Source organism: Macaca thibetana, chromosome 10, assembly GCF_024542745.1.
Source record: "Macaca thibetana thibetana isolate TM-01 chromosome 10, ASM2454274v1, whole genome shotgun sequence".
Taxonomy (NCBI): Eukaryota; Metazoa; Chordata; class Mammalia; order Primates; family Cercopithecidae; genus Macaca; species Macaca thibetana.
Genome location: NC_065587.1, coordinates 95,828,513 through 95,837,096, shown reverse-complemented (window position 1 = coordinate 95,837,096; position 8,584 = coordinate 95,828,513). Strand labels below are relative to the sequence as shown.

The window sequence follows — 8,584 nt, the reverse complement described above, 5'->3', positions numbered from 1 at the left end:
ATAGGCTCAAAATCTCAGTGTAAACTTCGTACTTTATACACTAATTAACTTGAAATGGCTTGCAAACTTAAATATAAAAGGTTGTACTGTAAACTTTTTAGGAAAAGAGTTCTAAAAAAATTATTGGGATCTAGGGCTAAATAAAAGTATTTTGTTATTATTTATATGTACCTTTAAATGTTTTCTTTTTCAGTAAAAGATCAATGTGTGCCTGTGTTTATTCTAAAAAAGAAAAAATATTCAATGTGCTCTTCCAGGTTAATAGACAAATCAAATAGACTCACTTTCTTTATGAACCCATAGTGTATCACTGATCTAGCCATTATTGTTTTCCTGAGAGGAAAATTCTCTTTACACTCATCACATTTTTGGAGCATTAAGAGTGGAACCAGAGGGCCTTAGGTGAGGTGAACATGCTGCCAGTGGAGGTGAGCAGGGAGGAAATTTCCAAACCCAAGCAGTAGCAGAAATTGCTGGAGAGAGAATAGTTGCTTCGGCAAGTCCAGAGATCACTTGTGATGCACCCTGCTCTGCAGAATAACAGAAAAGAGCAGTGTATTCCAGCCAACAATAGAATGGGTGAGAATAATCCAATGATGTTACAACACACACACGTATATACACTCGCACATGCATATACAGACCAGTGCACATATACACACACAGATATGTATAATATGTGTGTATTTATAACTGAAGTTAAACCATTAAGCAATCAATGTGCAGTCCTATTTTTCTACCCTCTCTTTTCTAACATCCTTCAAACAGATGATGTTTTGTAAGATTTTCAATTATTTTCAATAATTTTAAAAAATCACAAACAGAACAAATATGCAGGCTGAATTATTTATCAATCCCCTATTTTACATGTGGTTGTAAATAAGCAATGTATTGTATAGAGATTTCAGCATCTTAGATGTTAAAGTAAACATATAGCTGCTCCTCATTTTTACAAGAGTGGATTTACAGTATGTGTGTGCAAATTGTATATTTAAATTACTTAAAAATAACATCTTTTTTGGTAATCGTGTTGTAAAACAAATTTGTGGCACATTAGAAAGAATGCTTTTAAGCAAAATTGTTTTTAGTTTGTATTTTCTAAACATCAGAATTTTACTTTGAAGGATTTCAAAACTTACAAGAGTATTCATATTTGAACTATAAAATAAGTAACTTAGATGGAATAATTTGAATTTGGAAATTTCTTTATACCACTAAATTTGAAGTTTCAATGCCATTTTATTTTTACAGATTTTCTTTGAAACATGATATTGGCTAGTGGAAAGAGTTAAGACCCTTCATGAAAATATGATTTTTGTGATGCAACTTATATATGAGGTAGAGGAAGCATTGATTCCTGTGCCCATTAACTAAGGAGATTTTATGAAACAATTTTTAATAGGGGCCACAGTTAGTACCGGGAGTGTGGTCAGGCACGCCTACCTCCTCACTGGGCCCACCAGAAGCGTTTAGGGTTCTAGAAGAAACATGCGCAGGTGTGCAGAGGATGTCACAAGGGAAGGAGGGCCAGGGTGGGAAACCCAGCACAGGGAGTCTGGCCTCATAGGGGAGTTGGAGAAGGTTTTCTGAGGAAGCTTTGTCCAAGCTGAGATCCTTCCTATTCCGTGTGCTCCAGCACAAGGCCTGCAGGAGGAGCCCCGTGAGCAAGGCCGACCTAGACCAGCCGGGTGGATTCCCTTGGCAGTGAGGGGGAGCATGGCCTGAGCAACTGAGGGCGGTCTCAGAAGGATGGCATCAGAGGAACTCTCACCGTTTCTATTAAGAACCTTACAGTTTGATATCAGCATGGGGGTTGTGACTGGGTGATCTTGGGAAGGATCTGTCAGCGGTTCAGGGGCTTGCTCGAAATTGGAGGCTGTCTAATAGAGGAGGCCTTTCTATTGTTTGGTATCTCAAGGAATCTTATCCAGAAGAGGGCAGGAGGCGACCAGGAGAAAAAACCGCTGCTGATAATGAGGTAGATGCCGCTCATTTTCACCAATTGAGTGCAGTGCTATGGTTTTTAGGGGGTGGCAAAGTGACCTTGATATATTTTCTCTGTGCAGGTCTCTGTTAGACTCACTGCGGATGTCTCCGTGGGGATCTCTGTGTTGCTTTTGAAGAGTCTCTGTGTGAGTCTCTCGGGGATTTCTGGGGGGGGGTCCCTCTGGAGGGTCTTTGTGGGGGGATCTCAGATTCTCTGTTGGGGTCTCTGGGGATCACTGCGGGGAATCTGTGAAATATTGATGAATGTGGTCTCTGTGGGAATCTCTGAGTGTTGGGGTCTACTGGGGGTCCATGTGGAGTTCCTCTGCTGCAGGTCCCAGGATCCTGGGTCCCATAGATGTTAGGTCACCACCCCAGACAGGACTTGGCTCCAGCAGTAGTTGGGACACCCAAAGTGACACCAGGGCATGTTCAAAACAGGTCCCCAACTTGGGTCCTACCAGGCCTGGGTACAGGCCTGTCCCCTTGTCCTCAGCCTCCACAACCCCTGCAGGTGCAGAGGTCTCCTGGGGCAGAACACCCTTGGGCAGATCCCTATGAGGAATTGGCTCCTGCCTGCCCTGGGGATGGCCAGGAAGGACCCAGCACCAGGACGGAGGAAGCACAGGACTGGGCCATGTGGGGACTGTCCCTGCCAACCATGTGACCAGATTCTCTGAGCCCCAATGTGTCCCCTGCAAGCACATGGGCCTGGAACCATAGATGTGCTGTGTGACCCAGGCCAACCCTTGCCTTCTGGGTTCCCCTCCCCCGGGAGTGGCACTGACCACTTTTGCTTGTAATGGTCACCAGACTGCGAGGACCCTGGTTACAGCTGCAGGCAGCTTTTGGATCCTGCACTTGCAATCTTAGGCTCGTCTTCCCTGATTCTTTTCCCACCTCCCACCCTGAACCGAAGGTCCTCTCCTGTGGTTCCTGACCACAGAGTCCTACCAGAGGAGTAGGCAGCAGCCCTGGGTGCCTCCTGAAACGGACACCCTACACCAGTGGGCTGGGAGACTCCTCTGCGGAGTGAGGCCGGGACGGCAGACATGAACCCAGGGGTGTTATCAAGGCTGAAGGAAGTGTTGGCAGGGCCCAAGTCCATCCCAGAACTCAGCATGCAGGAAAGGGTCTGGGGAGGGTGTCATCTCTTCCCCACCAGGAGATCCTGGAAAGAGCAGTCCTGCCTCTGACCCAGGGCCAGCACAGGACACCCCCACATTCCCAGACTACTGTGGGGCAGGGGGGTTTCTGGGATCCATCACTCCTGGAGCCTACCACCCCCTCAGTCCGTGAGGCCCCTGCAGACCCAGCTCCTACAGCAGCACAGAAGTTATCTTAGTGAGAATGGGGGTTGCAGTGAGCCAGAGCCCAGGTGGAATCTCCAAAGGGTTTGCTATCCTTACACGTCCTGAAGGCTCTGAGTCATGATCCAGTTTGGAAACCAGACACAGTGTGGGGACAGGGAGAACATGGGGTCTTCCAGGTCCCTGTCAGCCTCCTCCTGGCCCAGTCATTCTGGGAGCCACACTCAGGAGGAGCTGACACTGAGCCCTTTCCTGTGCCCTAGCATGGCACAGACAGAAGCTTCCACCTCTGCAGGGAAAGCAGGTACATTGGGAACTTCTCCGTGGAAGTCAGGAACACATGGGAACTGTGATGATCCATGCAGGACAGGTTTGTTATGTAGGTGTCCAGTGTTATTTGAGTAGAGCCCCCTGACTCTCCCAGGAGAGGTGTGAGAAGCCTGAGCTGGTTCAGGAAGCAAGACACATCTGTGTAGACCTCAGTTCCTGTGGCTGTGGATGGGGCCACCGGAGGTGCTTGCCACTTGTGGCCTGTGGTGGTGGGGACCAGCTGGGGACACAGGCTCCCTGGGAGGTGGGAGCCCAACTGCTGTCTCTGTCTCTGATGCCCTTGTTTTTGACAGGACAGTTGTGGCCCTTGGGGGTGGCTTTGGGGCTGCAGGCCAGGGCTCTCATCTCTCTGCTGTGTTCCTGGTGGTAGTGACTCCTGTGGCAGCAGGAAGGCACATTCTTCTGGGCTTGGAGGTTGCCTTTGTGGCAGTTGATCTCTGAGGGACCACATCCCTGCTGAATCCCCAATTTGTCCACCAGGATTTGACCCACAACTCTGATGATGGCCTGGGCTTCTTTAGTCATGCTATCCATAAACAACCTTGCTGGATCAGACTCCTAGCTCTGGACAGCATCTGCCCTGGGCTTGCCTTTCTGAAGTACGTCTTCCTGCCCTGCACCTCTTTTCCTGGGGTGTAGACTGTTGGGGGAAGTCAAGGACCCTGAATGGAGGGACCGGCTGAAACCATGGCCAAAGAACATAAGTTGTGAAGATTTCATGGACATTTATTAGTTCCCTAAATTAATACTTTTATAATTTCTTATGTGTGTCTTTACTGCAATCTCTGAACATAAATCATGAAGATTTCATGGACATTGATCACTTCCCCAGACTATACTCTTGTAATTTCCTATGCCTGTCTTTACTTCAATGTCTTAATCCTGTCATCTTCATAAACTGAGGATGTATGTTGCCTCAGGACCCTGTGGTGACTGTGTTATCTGCACAAATTGTTTGTAAAGCCTGTGTGTTTGAACAATATGAAATCTGGGCACCTTGAAAAGAACAAGATAACAGCGATTTTCAGGGAACAAGGGAGATAACCATAAAGTCTGACTGCCTGTGGGGCCAGGTAGAATGGAGTCATATTTCTCTTCTTTCAGAAAGCACATAGGAGAAATATTGCTGATTTCTTTTCTCATCAAGGAATAACCCTGGGAAAATGAATGCATTCCCAGGGGAAGTTCTCTAAAATGGCCGCTCTGGGAGCGTCTGTCTTATGCAGTTGTAGATAAGGGATGAAATACACCCTGGTCTCCTGCAGCACCCCCAGGCTTGCTAGGATTAGGAAATACCAGCCTAGAAAATTCTTGTCAGACCAGTTATCTGCTCTCAAACGCTGTTTCCTGTTAAGATGTTTATCAATGACAATGCATACATAGTGGGACATGAAACCTCCTGAGCAATTCTAATTTTGCCCTGGCCTTGTGATCTTGCTCTGCCCCTATTTGCCTTGTGATATTTTATTGCCTTTTGAAGCATGTGATCTCTGTGACCCACACCCTATTCATACACTCCCTCCCCTTTGAAATGCATAATACAAACTTGCTGGTTTTGTAGCTCGGGGGGATCACGGAACCTGCCAACATGTGATGTCACCCCCGGACACCTAGCTGTAAAATTTCTCTCTTTTGGACTCTTTCTTTTTATTTCTCAGACCAGCCAACACGTAGGGAAAATAGAAAAGAACCTATGTTGAAATATTGGGAGCTGGTTCCTCTGATAGTATACCCTGTGAATGGTGATTGATCTTTCTCCAGAAGTTGCACTCTGGTGGTGCCTGTCCCTTCTCTAGCTGAGGCTTGTCATATTTCCTTTATTGTTTGTCTCCTATTTCCCTGGCATGGGCAGGGTGGCTCCTCCAACTGGCTTCGGAGGTCCTGGGTCCCTTGCACCTATGTCCCTGCTACCCTGGTCTGGGCCTCCTGCAGGCCTCGCCCTTGTTCACAGAGCCCAGCATCTTCTGACTCTTCTGTGGGGCCTTCACTTTTGGGCTCACAGGCTCCTGCTGCCCCAGTCTGTCCCCTCCCTTCCACAGGAGGGCACATGACCCCTGGAAAGCTGCCATGTTCCTCCTACTGAACACAGTCTGGGAGGTGGACAGTGGGGCATTAGTGGGTGGCCAGTCTATGGCTGGGAGCATGTCCACTTTGTGGCCTGGAAGGCACAGGTCTGTGGGGCCCTCCTGGAGGAGGATGCTGGAGACACGGCCTGGCACCTGCTCCTCTGAGTCCACCTGCACTGTGAGCGCAATCTCATTGACTGCCTGTGCTTTCAGACACAGATGCCCTGGATCCTGAGCAACACAGATTGTAGACACTGAGGTCTACAGACACCAGTTTACACTATAGTGTAGACACTAGTGGTCCCCACAGCCTCTGTGCTCCTCAGGCCCACCTGAACACTTCCTGAACTTGCCCTCACACTGGCTCCCAAGGTGGCTTCTGAAGCAGGGGGTTTCTCCTCCTCAGCCTCCAGTGCTTCCAGGGTGTCTTTGGCCCTTGCCCACTGGGACCCTATGCAGAACTCTTGCAGGGCTCTGTTATGACAGGAGTTTCCTGGGGACATGCTTTCAATCTCAAGCCATGCCTCATTCCCAGCCATTTCTGAACCCCTCAAGGTTGGATTTCCCAGACCCCAGGACAGTCCTGCTCTGCCAGGTTCTGCCTACAAGGCTGCACATGGGGGACTGAGAAGACGCCCTGTCCTTCTGTCCAGTCGGAGAGGCCTCTAATTGCTTATGGGTGTCAGCTGACTGGGACCATCTTGGAGCACTCTGGCCTTCCTCCTGCTCAGGTGGTGGGGCAGGGACAGGGCAACTCACAGTGGGGCTGACTTGCCTGTTGTTCTGTTGTCTCCTGGACCATTCTGGGGAGGTTTTTCCAATAAAATGACAAACTTGGCTACAGATTCAACCCGAGATTCCCAGGAGGCCCAGAGGGGAAATGTGGAGTATGGGAGGGGTGGGGGCTGAGCCTTACCTGACTGGACATTTATGGGCTATAGGGACTGGAGGTCTGGACCCCACCTGTGCCTCACACAGAACCTGAAAAGATGTGCTTCCAGCATCTGCCGGGTGCAGGGATGAAGGAAGGAAAGCTCCTGGGAGGTGTTCACGTGGGCTTTCCCACCCCTCCAGGATGCCAGCTTCCCCAGTTTCCTGTGGGTGTCAGACTTGGGAACAGCACGTTTGGCCATGAACCAGGAGCAATACACAGATACAGAGATCCAGCCCTCCTTGATCTCCCCCACCTTCCTGTCCATACGGACCTGCAGCTTGTTTTCCAAATGCTTCCTGTCTGGGTCCCTGGGTGTGGAACTTACTGATTGGTACTTCCAGGGCTTCCTGAAGTCACCGTCTGCCTCCTCCTTGTCTTTCTCCAGAACCTTCACTGAATTCCTTCCTGTGCCTTGATCCTGGCTTGGTTGTGCCTCTAGTTTGGACCCTAAGCACCTCTTCCTAGATAACCTTCCAGAGCTCCTGAGTCCTGTCTTCTGCATATTCTTCCTGCCCTTTCCTGCAAATTCAGAAGCCTGGGAGGGCAAGAGGACCCCCTGTGTGTCTTCTGCCTGACCCTGGGACCTCCCTGGGAATTCCCCCTCAGGTTGCAGAGGTCTCCAGATGGAATCTGCTGGGAGGGCCATGGGACTGCTCCTGGCACATGGCACTACTTCCTTGCCACCGGTGCTCTGGGATCTCAGTGCTGGAGGCAACCCCAGAAAGAATGGAGGCTGACTTGGGGCTCTGAAAAGCCGGCCTCTTCTGGGGAAGGTGGACAGTGGGCTGGCTCAGGACGGCCTGAGAATTTTTTAGGAGAAAGGAAAAAGCCCTCTTCCACTTTAGTCACTTCTGCAAGGGCCATTCAAGATACTCCACTCGACTGGGGATGACAGACTGTGCCCTCTCATTGGATGTAGGGCAAGATGCCCCACAGAACCTGATCTGGGGTGGAAAAGAGCACGGTAGGCTTGGGACAGGGGGTGAGCAGTGGGACTGCTTCTGGATCCCAGCCAGAGGTGGGGGCTGGGACTGGGGCCAGGTTGAAGTGAACGGTTGGAGCTGGGCCATGTGTGGGGCTGGGACTGTGCCTGGGAAAGCTGTGAGGATGCCTCAACCTCAGGTTCACCTTGAAGAGAAGTGGAGGCTTTATCCAATGGTACAGAGTACACATTCTGTGAGGAAGGGTTCCTAGACACCCAGGCCGTGACCACCAGGGACTCCCTATTGAAAGAGGGGAGAAGAGGTCTCAGAAGAGCTGGCTGCATTTCCACTGTAAGTGGTCCCCCATGGACGTGGCATCAGAGACCTGCTGAGGACCGGGCAGCTGCTGTGGTTGGGTTGTCACATTCCAGAAGGGATTTAGAGTCATGATGTCCCACTCCTTCCCCAGTGATGTCATCTGCAGGTAGTCTGCCTGCCTCCTTTCTTTCTCCTGCCACATCTTCATCACTGCTCTCTTGGTGATGAGAGTTTCCAGCAGCTTCTGCATGTCGGGGTGGATGAATGTGCAGGCACCTACCTCCATCTGCCTGGGTGTGGGGTCTCCCCAGAAGGAAGCCTCTAGGGAGTGGTCAGGAAGATACGGTTGCTGGGACTTGCCATGTGAGCAGGTGGAGAGGCCGCAGGTGGTGGCAGCCTCCCTCCAGCAAGAGAGGTCCCAGATGGGATCGCTGGAGCACCCAAAGCCGGAGATCACCCTGGTTGGAGAAGTCAGCCCCTGGTTGTGGAAAAGGCAGCTCTGAGGGACGGGGCATATTGTGGAGCCACACGGAAACTCAGCCAGGCCGGAGCTGGGTGGAGGTGGAGAGGAGGCCGTGGGAACAGGGGGCTGTGGTGAAGGAGGAAAAAGCACATGTGGCTGAGGTGCAGGGTGTTTTAGGGGTAATGAGGGCTCTGGTGACCTGGAGGTACTCAGGCTTGAGTGTGGTCAAAAAGGCTCTAAGGTGGTCGTTGCGC

At 50.5% G+C, this 8,584-nt stretch overlaps 1 pseudogene; it reads right to left on the bottom strand.

Annotated features, from left to right (window-relative positions):
- Nucleotides 1–3,746: 3,746 nt before the first annotated feature.
- On the bottom strand, nt 3,747–8,282 carry LOC126929261 (spermatogenesis-associated protein 31E1-like; annotated as a pseudogene).
- Nucleotides 8,283–8,584: the final 302 nt, after the last annotated feature.